This window comes from Cricetulus griseus, chromosome 4 (assembly GCF_003668045.3).
Source record: "Cricetulus griseus strain 17A/GY chromosome 4, alternate assembly CriGri-PICRH-1.0, whole genome shotgun sequence".
NCBI lineage: Eukaryota > Metazoa > Chordata > Mammalia > Rodentia > Cricetidae > Cricetulus > Cricetulus griseus.
This window is the reverse complement of record NC_048597.1, coordinates 221,708,457-221,721,557: the sequence shown is the minus strand read 5'-3', so window position 1 is coordinate 221,721,557 and position 13,101 is coordinate 221,708,457. Positions and strand designations below refer to the sequence as shown.

The 13,101-nt window shown below is 45.2% G+C and overlaps 1 long non-coding RNA gene across 4 annotated transcripts; it reads right to left on the bottom strand.

Moving 5' to 3' along the window:
• Nucleotides 1-3,645: 3,645 nt before the first annotated feature.
• On the bottom strand, nucleotides 3,646-12,277 carry LOC113835597. Of its 4 annotated transcripts, none has more exons than XR_003485243.2 (4): nucleotides 11,353-12,277; nucleotides 6,323-6,403; nucleotides 3,950-3,994; nucleotides 3,646-3,805 (listed from the first exon to the last, which is right to left on the bottom strand). It is a non-coding gene; the product is annotated as an uncharacterized LOC113835597 (long non-coding RNA). The 4 variants fall into 4 exon arrangements; XR_003485242.2 differs by having other exon boundaries at nucleotides 3,646-3,801; XR_003485244.2 differs by lacking the exon at nucleotides 6,323-6,403 and having other exon boundaries at nucleotides 11,353-12,275.
• Nucleotides 12,278-13,101: the final 824 nt, after the last annotated feature.

Genomic DNA, 13,101 nt, shown 5'->3' with positions numbered 1-13,101 from the left:
ATGTGTATGAGCGTTTTGCTTGTATGTATGTATGTGTGTGTATGTGTGTTTGTGTGTGTGTGTGTGTGTGTGTGTGTGTGTGTGTGTGTGTGTGTGTGTGCACCATGTTCATGCAGTGCCCTCAGCGATCAGAAGAGGGTGTTGGCTCCTCTGGAACTGGAGTTACAGATGGTTATGAGCCACCATGTGGGTGCTGGAAATTGAATCCAGGTCTTCTAGGAGAGCAACCAGTGCTCTTAACCATTCAGTCATCTCCCCAGCTCCTTGCTGTACCTTTCTTTTTCTTTTTCTTTTTCTTTATTTCCTTATTTATTTTGGTTTTTCAAGAAAGAGTTTCTCTGAATAACAACCCTAGCTATCCTGGAACTAGCTCTGCAGACCAGGCTGGCCTTGAAGTCACAGAGATCTGCCTGCCTCAGCCTTAGAAGTGCTGGGATTAAAGGCGTGTGCCTCCACCACCTGGCTCTGCTATACCTTTCTATGTTTAAATGTGTTTAGATACACAAATACTAACTACTGTCATAACCACCTGCCACATTTAGTGCAGTCACCTTTTGTTTAGTATGTAGCTAATGAGTAAAACACAGGCGTGGCCCATGTTTCATAAGCCAGCTAGCACCATCTCTACATAAATTTTACCCACACAGTTGTGTCAACAAAGAATGCCTCCAGATGTGTTAATTCTTTTCTCATTACTGAAGCAAACAAACAAACCAAAAGTTGCTTAGGGAAAGAAGAGTTCATGTGGCTCACGGTTTGGAGGGTCACAGTTTGGAGGATCACGGTTTGGAGGATCACAGTTTGAAGGATCATGGTTTAGAGGGTCACAGTTTGGTGGATCAAGATTTGAAGGTACAGTCTATCCTGGCTGAGAGGGCTTGGTGGTGGGATCAGGAAGCAGCTGGTCATATGGCAGCTACAGTCAGGAAACAGAAATGGATGGATGCTGATGCTCAGCTCACTTTCTCCTTTTTATTCATACTGTTCCCTGGACTCAGTCCAGGGAACAGTACCTCCCACATTCAGGGTGGCACTCATTTAGCCTGGTTTAGAAACTCCCTCACAGACATTTCTGAGGGGATTCTAAATAAAGTTGCCAAAGCTGGAGGGGGCAGCACAAAAGCTCCGGACTGAAAAACGTCAGTTCCCACACACTGTTTTACTTTTTCTCTAACATATCAATCAGATAAGGGCTTTGTTTTTTCTAACTCACCTTGAAACTTACTGACTTGTAAATCTATAAGCAAATCTAAGCCGAGTGGTGGTGGACATCCCAGCACCCGGGAGGCAGAAGCAGGCAGATCTCTGTGTGTTTTCTAGTTCAGCCTTGTCTACAAGAGCTAGTTCCAGGACAGCCTCCAAAGCTACAACAGAGAAACCCTGTCTTGAAAAACAACAACAAAAATCTCTAAAAAAAACCCTAAACTTTATAGGTTAGAGGTTCACATAACCATGTATTAGTTACTTCTCCATCACTCTGACAAAATGCTTAACAGAAACTACACAGGGAGGAAAGATTCACTTACCTCACAGCTTCTAAAGATAGGGAAGCCCGAGGTTGGGGCATGAGGTAAGCTGTCTACACTGCCTCAGCAGTCAAGAAGCAGGTGGGTGGAGCCAGGACTAATAATATCAGGCATGTTTTCTCTCTTTCTTTTTTAAGATTTACTTTTTATATGTCCCTGTGTGTATTTGTGTGTGTATGCCACGTGTCTGCAGGTGCCCAAGGTGGCTAGAAGGAAGGCATCAATACCCTAGAGCTGGAGTTATAGCAGCTGGTGAGCTGCCTCGTGGGTGCTGGGAAGTGCATTGGGGTCCTCTGGAAGAGCAGCGAGGGCTCTTAACCTCTGAGCATGGCTGGAGAATTCGCTGGTGCTCCTCCTTGAAGCGTGCCAGGAAACCCAAAAATGTCACCCTCTAATCTTCCCTCTTCCTTCTGCCCTGCAAGATGCTCACATGGCAGGTACATTTCTCCTGTCCCAGGAGAGAAAGAACATCTCCAGATGCCAGCAAGAGCCCGAACCAACAGTCTTGGTAAGCTACCCCAGGTTCGCACAAAGAAATCAAAACCTTTTGTCTTCCAAATACCCTCTGCTGTATCTATCTGTCCACAGGGATACAGTTCCCTGGAGAGATGACTCAGTGGCTCAGGGGACTTGCTTTGCTACTATGCCCATCGAGGAGGTTCCATCTAAACATTCCTCCTCCTCGTCCCCTAGCGTTGGCAATTGCTTGCTGAAACAAGTCTCTTGGCATAAAATTTCAATGTAGCAGCGTTTGATTATTCCTGATAATTGGGATTCTCCATGGAAACTGCAGAGTGAGATGGTACACCTCCCAAAAGGCATAAAAATAATGCTCGCCTTTTATTTGTTGCCTGGCAACAATACTTTTTTGTTTTTATTTGCATGAAAATTTCCAAGATACTAACGGATCAGTGTAGCTTTGGCAAAGAAGGAAAAGGGGGAGGGGGATAGTCCTTTTAACATTTAAAAATAGAAAGGGCTGTTTAATCTTTTTCATCTTAAAAAGCAATGTTAAGTCTTTATAACAAAAAAAAAAAGTCTTTATAACCCCAAGTCGCATAGAACATATATGTATGATGTGATGGCAGTGAGAAAGACCACACGGCAGTGGCTCTCAACCTTCCTAACGACAACCCTTCAACACAGTCCCTCATGTTGTGGTGATCCCAACCATAAAACTATTTTGTTGCTACTCCATAACTGGTATCTAGTACGCAGAAGGTTTTAGGCAACACCAGTGAAAGGATTGCTCAACCATAGGGGTCACGACCCATAGTTTGAGGACCATTGCCATAGGGGAAGCAATATCGAGGGGCTTTATGGACACCTTAGATGCCACTTAAAAAACAAACAAACAAACAAACAGATTTATTTGGGGGCTGGAGAGGTGATTTGGTGGTTAAGAAGACCGGAATTCATTGAGGAGGCTCACAACTGCCTGTAACTCCAGTTCCAGAGGCTCTGATGCCCTCTTCTGACCATGTAGGTGCTGCATTCGTGTGGACAACCTCCCCTCCCCTCCCCCCCACACATACAATCACAGCATCAGCTCCTCCAGGTTCCTGCCCTGTGAGTACCTGTCCTGACTTCCTTCCATGATGAGCAGTGGTGCCGAAGGGTAAAGTCAAATAAGCTCTTTTGTCCCCAACTTGCTTTCTGGTCATGGTGATTGACTGCAGCAATAGAAGCCCTAACCAGGACAGGGCTGCACAGCCCAAAGCTGAGCTTCAGTGACAGCAGGGTCGCCTGCCCTGCACGACAGCTCCGGGACCACATCACCGTAACATCATACCAGTAGCCATGCTAGATTTCTATTCTGTGACAGAAAGTGACTTGGGGAGGAAAGGGTTTGTTTTATCTTATAGGTCACAGCCCATCAGGAAGCGAAGTCAAGGCAGGAACATGGAGGCAGGAACTGAAGCAGAGGCCACGGAGGAAGCCTGCTTCCTGGCTTCCTTTCAATTGCTTGTTCAGCCTGCTTTCTTCTGTTTTTTTTTTTTTAATTTTTTACTTTTTTTCTTTATTTTTGTTTCTTCTTCTTCTTCTTCTTCTTCTTCTTCTTCTTCTTCTTCTTCTCCTCCTCCTCCTCCTCCTCCTCCTCCTCCTCCTCCTCCTCCTCCTCTTCCTTCTCCTGCTACCTGCCCAGGTATAGCATCACTCTCAACAGGCTGGGCCCTCCAGATCAATCATGAATGAAGAAATACCTCACAGACTTGCGTACAAGACAATTTGATGGAGGCAGTTCCCCAACTGGATTCCCTCTTCTCAGATGACTCTAGCTTAAGTCAAGTTGACAAGAACAAATCAACAAAAAAAGCAGTCAACAACATCAAAACCTACCCAGGAAACCCCGCCGCGCTGCGTCTAGAGTAAAGGGAAATCAATGGATGTGCCTAAGGAAGGCATTCAAAGTGTTATTTTACCTTTGCAAAGCTGTGTTTGTCCCAGTCCAAGCCGTCTGTTCCGATCTGCACGGGAGTGGGAGGAGGAAAATAGGGTTAAACCTCTTCATTTGTCAGCCCTCCCCCTGCTGACTCAGCCCCACAAACAACAGAAACAATTACACTGAACAATTGTGTTTATTGCCGTGTCTAGACGCAGCCTGTATTTACAGACAGAAGGAAGCAGACAGGAAAAGGCACACTGCTGTTTTTGTAATTCTTCCTAGAAAACTTTTTCTTAGTCTGAATGATTCTCTTCTTGTGTGTGTGTGTGTGTGTGTGTGTGTGTGTGTGTGTGTGTGTATGTGTGTGTGTATACATATATATATATATAAAGATATATATATGTGTATACATATATATATAAGGATATATATAAAAGGATATATATATGTATATACATATATATAAGGAAGTTTACCTTATTATTATTGTCATCATCATCATCATCATCATCATCATCATCATCATCATCATCATTATTTAGACAAGGTCTCCGTACATAGCCCTGACTGTCCTGAAACTCACAATTCAGGCTAAGCTGGCCTCAATCTTGCAGGATTCCACTTTCTTCTGCCTCTCAAGTGCTGGTGACCATGACGGTTTCAGTCGGGTTCTTTGCATTCATACTGGGACAGAGTCCACAATGTTTAAATTTGACACTCTCGAGGAAGATGGCAAACACTCTCAAAGATGTCTCAAAATGTATGCTCTGAGTGTAGCCTAGTCTGTGAGATGGTGCCATCTAGTGGTCAATGGTAAATGTGCAGCTTTCTGTTACGAGTATGTATATAAGCAAAGTCACACAGGTTTAAAAGTGGTGCATGTCCTTCAGCCACACATGAGATAGGTGTAGAGAGAACCTAGGACCAGGAAGGCCATTTCTGAGGTCAGAATGTGAGGTCCCGAAACAGATAACAGCGTCATCTGTGGACATAGGTGACAGAGGGTGAGGTGTAACCTGACTCTAGGGCCCGACCCCTAGGAGCTTGTGGCAAGGACCTTGAGACAGTCTAAAGATCTTTCTCTTAAAATACATTTTTCAAATTATTTTAGCATATGGGTGGTTTGCCTGCATGTATTCTGTGTACATGAGCATGTCTGATGCCTGCAGAAGCCAGAGAGTTTATCTGATCCCCTGGAACTGGAATTACAGACGGTTGTGAACCACCGTGCGGTTGCTGGGAACAAAACCCAGGTCCTCTGCAAGATCAACAAGTGCTCTTTTTTTTTTCTTTTTTGGTTTTTCGAGACAGGGTTTCTCTGTGTAGCTTTGGAGCCTAACCTGGCACTTGCTCTGGAGACCAGGCTGGCCTCGAACTCACAGAGATCCGCCTGCCTCTGCCTCCTGAGTGCTGGGATTAGAGGCGTGCGCCACCAACGCCCAGCTTCAACAAGTGCTCTTAACCACTGAGCTGCATCTGTCTAGCTCCCTGGCCTAATAAGCTTTTGGTTGGTCTCCAAAACCCTAGAGACTTGACCAGGATCGATGTTCTGACTACAGAAGTGTTTGGGGCCAGGTTGTATTTATCTGATCAGAATGGGGGAAGGATAAAACCTTTTCAGCTGAGGGTGGTGGAGTGGAGCCCAGAAGTCCTACTGTATGTTGTGTAACCCCGAGTATGATAAAGATTGCCTGGCTTACCGCACACCCAGGTTGCTACATACACAGAGAAAATGGCAGTGGAGTTTCCTGATGGATAATGTAACCTTATCCGCCTCGTTAGCTCCATTGCTAACTTGATGATGATTTGGATTACCTGGGAGACACATCTCTGGTTGTATCTGTGCGGGAATTTCCAGAGAGTATGAACTGAGGGGGGAAGAACCAACTGAATCTGGATGGTACCATCTGTCTTACTTAGGGTTTCTACTGCTGCAATGAAATATCATGGTCAAAATGCAATAGGGGGGTGGTGAAAGGGTTTATTTATTTAACTTGTACTTCCATATTGCTGTTCATCACCAAAGGAAATCAGGACAGGAACTCAAGCAGGGCAGGAACCTGCAGGCAGGAGCTGATGCAGAGGCAATGGAGGGTGCTGCTTACTGGCTTGCTTCACCTAACTTTCTCAGCCTGCTTTCTTATAGAACCCAGGACCACCAGCCCAGGGATGGCATCACCCATAGGGGTCCTCTCCCTTTACTCACTAAATTATGAAAATGCTCTGAAGCTGGATCTATTGGAGGCATTTCCTCAACTGAGGCTCCTTCCTCTCTGATGATTCTAGCTTGTGTCAAGTTGGAATAAAACCAGTTAGAATACCCATCCCATGAGCTGGACTCTTGGGCTGAATAACTAGGCGGTAGGAAAGAGAATACAAACATAGATACTACATGGTGGTACTTACATACCTTTAATCCCAGCACACAGGAGGTAGGTGGATTTCTGTGAGTTCAAGCCAGCCAAGGGCAGCCAGGGATATATGATGTGACCTACCACAAAACACGGCTTAAAGTGTATACTGCACATTTGTATGAAAATAGCACGGGTCAGCCGGGCGTTGGTGGCCCACGCCTTTAATCCCAGCACTAGGGAGGCAGAGGCAGGCGGATCTCTGTGAGTTCGAGACGAGCCTGGTCTACAAGAGCTAGTTCCAGGACAGCCTCCAAAGCCACAGAGAAACCCTGTCTCGAAAAACAAAAAAAAAAAAAAAAAAGAAAGAAAGAAAGAAAGAAAGAAAGAAAGAAAGAAAAGCAAATAGCACGAGTCAATGAGATGACTCAGTGGGTATAGGCACTTGCCACCAAGTCCAACAACCTGGTTTCCACCCCTGAAGCACATGGTGGCTGCAGAGAAATGACTCCCAAAAGCAGTTTTCTAACCTACACACACACACACACACACATACACACACGTTTTGTTTTGTTTGTTTGTTTTTTGAGACAGAGTTTCTCTGTGTACCTTTGAAGCCTGTCCTGGAACTTGCTCTGTAGACCAGGGTGGCCTCGAACTCACAGAGATCCACCTGCCTCTGCCTCCCGAGTGCTGGGATTAAAGGCATGCGCCACACACACACTTTTTAAAAATGTGTATGAACATTTTGCCTGCCTGTCTGTGCACCATGTGCATGCCTGGTGCCTGCCAGAAGAGGCATCAGATCCCCTGGAACTGGAGTTTCAGACAGTTGGGAGCTGCCACTCCAGTGAGGGAATAGAAAGAACCCCAGTCCTCTGGAAGACCTCCTGGACTATCTCTCCAGCCACACATCTTGTCTTTAGAAGTAGAAAGCCAGCCCAGTGCTAGGATTTCCTCCTTTTTGCTTCCTGGTCCACAGAGATGTGAGCAAGTGGCTTCCCACTAAAGCCATGGAGCCAAGACTTTCCCACTACAACAAAAGATATCAGTCTACTGAGGTCTCCCCAAACCCCGTTACAAAGCTCAGATGTCCACAATGGGATTTGTGTCTGTTCTGAAGCCCTTGCCTCCAACCCCCAAAGAACACAGGTGATCCACTTAGTCTGTTTGTGTTGTTATTGTTGTTTCTGACTTTGTACATTTCTGTCTCCTTTCAGGTGGAAAGAAATTGTGTGATCAACCCAATGCTATAATTTATCCAACGTGGCTTTCTTCACTGGGAGCCAACTGTTGACATTTGTCAATATAGTTGCCAATGAAAGGTCTCTTCTTGACATGGAAAGTTCAGGAAAAGTTGCCACTCACAGCAACAATTCAGGGACATTTAAAATACCTGTGCAATCTCACCCTTTAACTTGCAATGCCCAGAAATCCTTGAGACATAAGGGGACTTGAGGAAGATCACAAGGGATATTGGACAGGCATTTAATAAACTGGGAGTTCCCAAAGGAAACTGGGGAAGAGTTAAACCTGTTTAATTCTTCTGAGAGGCATCTGCACCTGTCCTTTTTCCCCCAATAGAACCCTCCACCTACATGTCTGTACTTTGTGAAAAAAGAGACTGAGTTGCAAGACTAAAGATATTGTTTGTATCTGATGATATAGCTGTATTGGTAGAATGCTTGGCTAGCACACATGAAGGCCTGGATTTGATCCCCAGCACCACATAAATCTGTAATGCTAAACCAGGCTTGGGTGGCTCAAACATTTAAACTCACTAGGCACTAGGGAGGCAGAGGTAGGCAGATCTCTTTGAGTTCAAGGCCAGCCTGGTCGACAGAGCGAGTGCCAGGATAGGCTCCAAAGCTACACAGAGGAACCCTGTTTCCAAAAACCAAAATAAATAAATAAATAAATAAATAAATAAATAAATAAACCTGTAATGCCAGAACTTGGAAAGTGGAGGCAGCATGGTTGGTTGGATTTTTCCCTCTCTTTTTCTCTGTGTGTATGATGTCAGTGGGGTGCCTGTGGGTGCCGGAAAAGGAAAGTGGATCTACTGGAGGTAAAGTTACAGGTAGTCTGTGTACCAATTGAACTCATGTTGTCTGAAACAATGGCAGGTACCCTCGATCACTTAGCTATTGTAGATTTTTTTTTATTATTTTGGTTTTTCGAGACAGGGTTTCTCTGTGGCTTTGAAGGCTGTCCTGGAACTCACTCTTGTAGACCAGGCTGATCTCGAACTCACAGAGATCCACCTGCCTCTGCCTCCCAAGTGCTAGGATTAAAGGCCCGGCTTTACAATGCCCGGCTGTTGTAGAATATTTTAACTAGGCAAAGACGTGTTACATCTTTTATGTTGCAGAATATTACTTTGCATAAAGGTGTGTTACTTTTGTTTATGCTGCATTTGTTTAACGATGTTATTTATTATGTATGCAGTGTTCCACCTGTGTGTATGTCTGCAGGCCAGAAGAGGGCACCAGATCTCATTACAGATGGTTGTGAGCCAACATGTGGCTGCTGGGAGTTGAACTCAGGACCTCTGAAAGAGCATCCATTGCTCTGAACCTCTGAGCCATCTCTTCAGCCCCAAGAACGTGTGTTTAATTATGTAAAAATGTGTTGCATCTGTTTCACCTTGCCTGCCAAAGGCACCTGATTGGTTTAATGAATAGCTGAATGGCCAACAGCTAGGCAGACAAACAGGCAGGGCTAGTAGGCAGAGGATAAATAGAAGGAGAAATCTAGGCTCAAATAGGAGAGAAAAAGGCAGAATGAGAGAAGGAGGAAAGAACGAGGGACACACCCTCGGTGAGAAGCCAAGCAGACACCAGTCAGCCAGCTGTAGAAGAAGCAGTGACAGTAGGATGTACAGGAAGAAAGGTAATAAATCCTGAGGCAAAATGTAGATAAAGAGAATTGGGTTAATCTGAGTTAAAGGAGCTAGCCAGAAATGTGCCTAAGCTAGGCAGAGCATTCAAAACTCATAATAAATCTCTGTGTCATGACTTGGGAGCTGGTTGGTGGACCAAAAGAAAAAGCCTGGTACAATGAGCCATCTTTCTAGTCCCTGTTTTGTTTTGGTTGGTTGGTTTTGTTTTTTTGATATTGTCATTTGTTTCCCCTTGTGTAGTTTTTTTAATGTTGTTGTTTGTGACAGGGTCCCATGCATATTACTATGCTGGCCTCCAGCTAGGTATGTGGCAATGGGTGACTTTAAATGCCTGGTTCCCTGCTTCTACCTTCCCAGTATTGTGATGAGGACGTACCACCACACTGGGTTTGGGTTTTTTGAGCAGGGTGTCATTCTTTACCCAGGTTGTCCTGGATTCATATTGATCCTCTGGATCACTACTTCCCAAATACTGGGATTAACATGCACCACCAGTCAGCACTCTGCTGGTTTATATATATATTTAGTGTGTGTGTGTGTGTGTGTGTGTGTGTGTGTGTGTGTGTGTGTGGAGTGGGGGTGGGGTGGGGGGTTTGTCTATGCTCCTGCCGTAGCACACATGCCACAGTGCCTGTATGTAGGTTAGAAAACAACTTTCAGAAGTCCTCTCCTACCATGTAGATCCCAGGGATCAAACTCAGGCCATTAGGTTCCATGGTGGGTGAGAGTGCTGAGCCATTTCCCCAAGCCATATATCTTTCTTTCTTTTTTGTTGCTTTTTGTTTGTTTGTTTGTTTGTTGTTTGTTTGTTTGTTTGTTTTGGTTTTTCGAGATAGGGTTTCTCTGTGTAGCTTTGGAGCCTATCCTGGCACTTGCTCTGGAGACCAGGCTGGCCTCGAACTCACAGAGATCCACCTGCCTCTGCCTCCCGAGTGCTGGGATTAAAGGCATGTGCCAGCAATGCCCGGCTGTTGTTTTGTTTTCAATATTTCTCTGTGGAGCCCTGGAACTCCTTCTACAAAAGAGGGTGGCATGAACTCAGAGATCTGCCTGCCTCTGCCTCCCGAGTGCTGGGATTAAAGGCGTGCGCCAACACTCCAGGCCAGCTCCCCATATTTCTTTTCCTACAAATTGCATACTGACATGTTTGGACTTGCGTCAACATTCTTTAGCCACAAAACACTGTCCCGCGCCCGCTCTGTATTCCTCGCCAGCAAGAAACACACGCAGGACACTCGGATCCTTCTGCAGACAAGCTTTAATGCATTAGACTGAACAGAGACTGAGCAGAGACTAAGCAGAGACTAAGCAGAGACTAAGCAGAGACTAAGCAGAGACTAAGCAGAGACTAAGCAGAGACATTGAACTAAGAAAACCATTCCTATATAAAGGCTGACCAGCCGCCTGGGACGTATTACCCTATGAATGGCTCCAGCTCCTCAGGCCAAAATGAGCCACGGGATAGGCAGAGATCAAAGGAATGGAGATTACCCAGCGCCTGTGAAGTAATTCACACCTTGGTGTCTTCAGGCAGCATTATAATGCAGGAACCGGCTTCCTACATATCACCCTTTTTTTATTAATTAATGAAAAGGCTTTATATTATTACAAGCAAATAGGTCACCCATATGTTGAGGGATAGAGGCAGGGGTTGACCTTCCCAAAATCAAACATTAAGACTGTGTACGAGAGTCACCATCAGGCTGTCAGTTTGACCCGAAGTACTCCCGACCTGTCCTCTGCCGTTTTTCTGGGAAAGGGAAATTCTCAAGGCAGGTAACCCTTATGCAGGTCAACGTACCTCCCAGAGAAGCCTGTATAATAGGCAACTCTGTGCGATGCCTATGCTCAGCATCCCTCTTTTTGGGGCTGCACAAACCAGACACTCTACCCTGTGCAGTGAGCCTAGGCTCCGGGTGTGCAAGAGCTGTCTGGCCGGCGGCCTATCGCTTAGTAGCCAAAAATATAAGCGCTTGGATGATCTCTTGGTTTGAGCCCTGGAGCTTACATGCCAGTCAAAAGTAACAGCAATCCATAAGCGGCTGTATCGAACAATTACACCCACCCCTTTTCTCACAGGCCAGCCAAAAAACGGCTGTATCGAACAATTATACCCACCCCTTTTCTCACAGACCAGCCAAAAATAACAGCAATCTGTAAACGGCTGCATCGAACAATTATACCCACCCCTTAAGTAGAGACAATCGCTCCGCCAAGGGCAGGAGTTAATCTGGATAACAATAGCGGCTCTCAACTCCCGGGGGTAGAGGGTGGAGTTTCGACTTTTGAAGGTCTGTAGAGGCTCTTCGGGTGAGTCTTTCTGGGATCCACAGAGGATTTTCTTCATCCTGTGAGAAAACACAATATCGCTCCCCTGGATCTTATGAGAATAGGATCCGGGCCTTTCCAAAGATCAGTTAAGATATCTTTCCATTTTACCATTTTCTTTTGGCCTTTTAGTTTTTGAGGTGAGACGCTTGGCCTCGGTATGGCCCCCAGCGTTAATGTAAATGAGGCTTTAAAGCCCCAGGCATTCCAGGCCTTTAAGAAGTGTTGAATAGCAGGCATGGCCTTTTCCCCTATCAAAGACTGGGAAAGCCATCTGTAATTTTTTCCATTCCTCTGATGGTAAGAAGGAGTCGGTTTCAAATAGTGGGGGTGCTGATGGAAGCACACCCGCTGGCATTTTTGGCCGTGCTGCTTCTTTCTCTAGCTCTGTTTCCTTGTTAGAGTCTAAAATCTTAGAGTCTGAGCTGCTCAGCTCCAAGGCTTCCAGTTTCGTTGTAGGGCAGCTTCTAAATTTACCGGGGTGTGACCGGCCATTCCCCATTCTTTCTCCCTCCTTTTTTGTCTCTCCCTCATCTAGCTGAGCTGTTTCTTTTAAAACTTTATCTCTTGAGCTTTTAGAGTTATCAGAGCTATCAAGATTTAAAGCTTTATACACTCCCTTGTCAGTAGACATTCCAGGAGGTCTTTTTTTCTTATTTGTTGTAGTTTTTCTTCTTACATACACTCCCATGTCACTAGACATCCCGGGAGGTCCTTTTTTCTTATATTTTATTGTTAGGCGCGCCCCATCTCTCACTACATTCGGTTTCTGATATGTAATTTTGGACTTCTTTAAGATTGTTGTAACAGTGAGAAAAGTCAAAATAGCTCCTAGTAAAAGCATAGAAGCCTCTATATTAACCTCCCACAATAGTAACATTCCCAAGCCAAAGTCTAGAAAAATCATACCTCTCCGAATTTTTCTCATTACATTCGGTTTCTGATATGTAATTTTGGACTTCTTTAAGATTGTTACAACAGTGAGAAAAGTCAAAATAGATTAACCTCCCAAAATAGCAACATTCCCAAGCCAAAGTCCAGAAAAATCATACCTCTCCGAATTTACCACCCTGCAGTTCTGAATCCGCCTCGTTAGAGGGGTCTCTGAGGTGCTGGAGATGTTAAGCTTCCCGGGTTTCGGCACCATATGTCCCGCGCGCTCTCTGTATTCCTCGCCAGCAAGAAACACACGCAGGACACTCGGATCCTTCTGCAGACAAGCTTTAATGCATTAGACTGAACAGAGACTGAGCAGAGACTAAGCAGAGACTAAGCAGAGACTAAGCAGAGACTAAGCAGAGACTAAGCAGAGACATTGAACTAAGAAAACCATTCCTATATAAAGGCTGACCAGCCGCCTGGGACGTATTACCCTATGAATGGCTCCAGCTCCTCAGGCCAAAATGAGCCACGGGATAGGCAGAGATCAAAGGAATGGAGATTACCCAGCGCCTGTGAAGTAATTCACACCTTGGTGTCTTTAGGCAGCATTATAATGCAGGAACCGGCTTCCTACAAAACACAAAGTGCAGAACAACATAGAGGAAACTAATATAGAGCAAAGTTACACTGTGGACATTGGAGTTGTGATTCTGTTTTCGCATATAT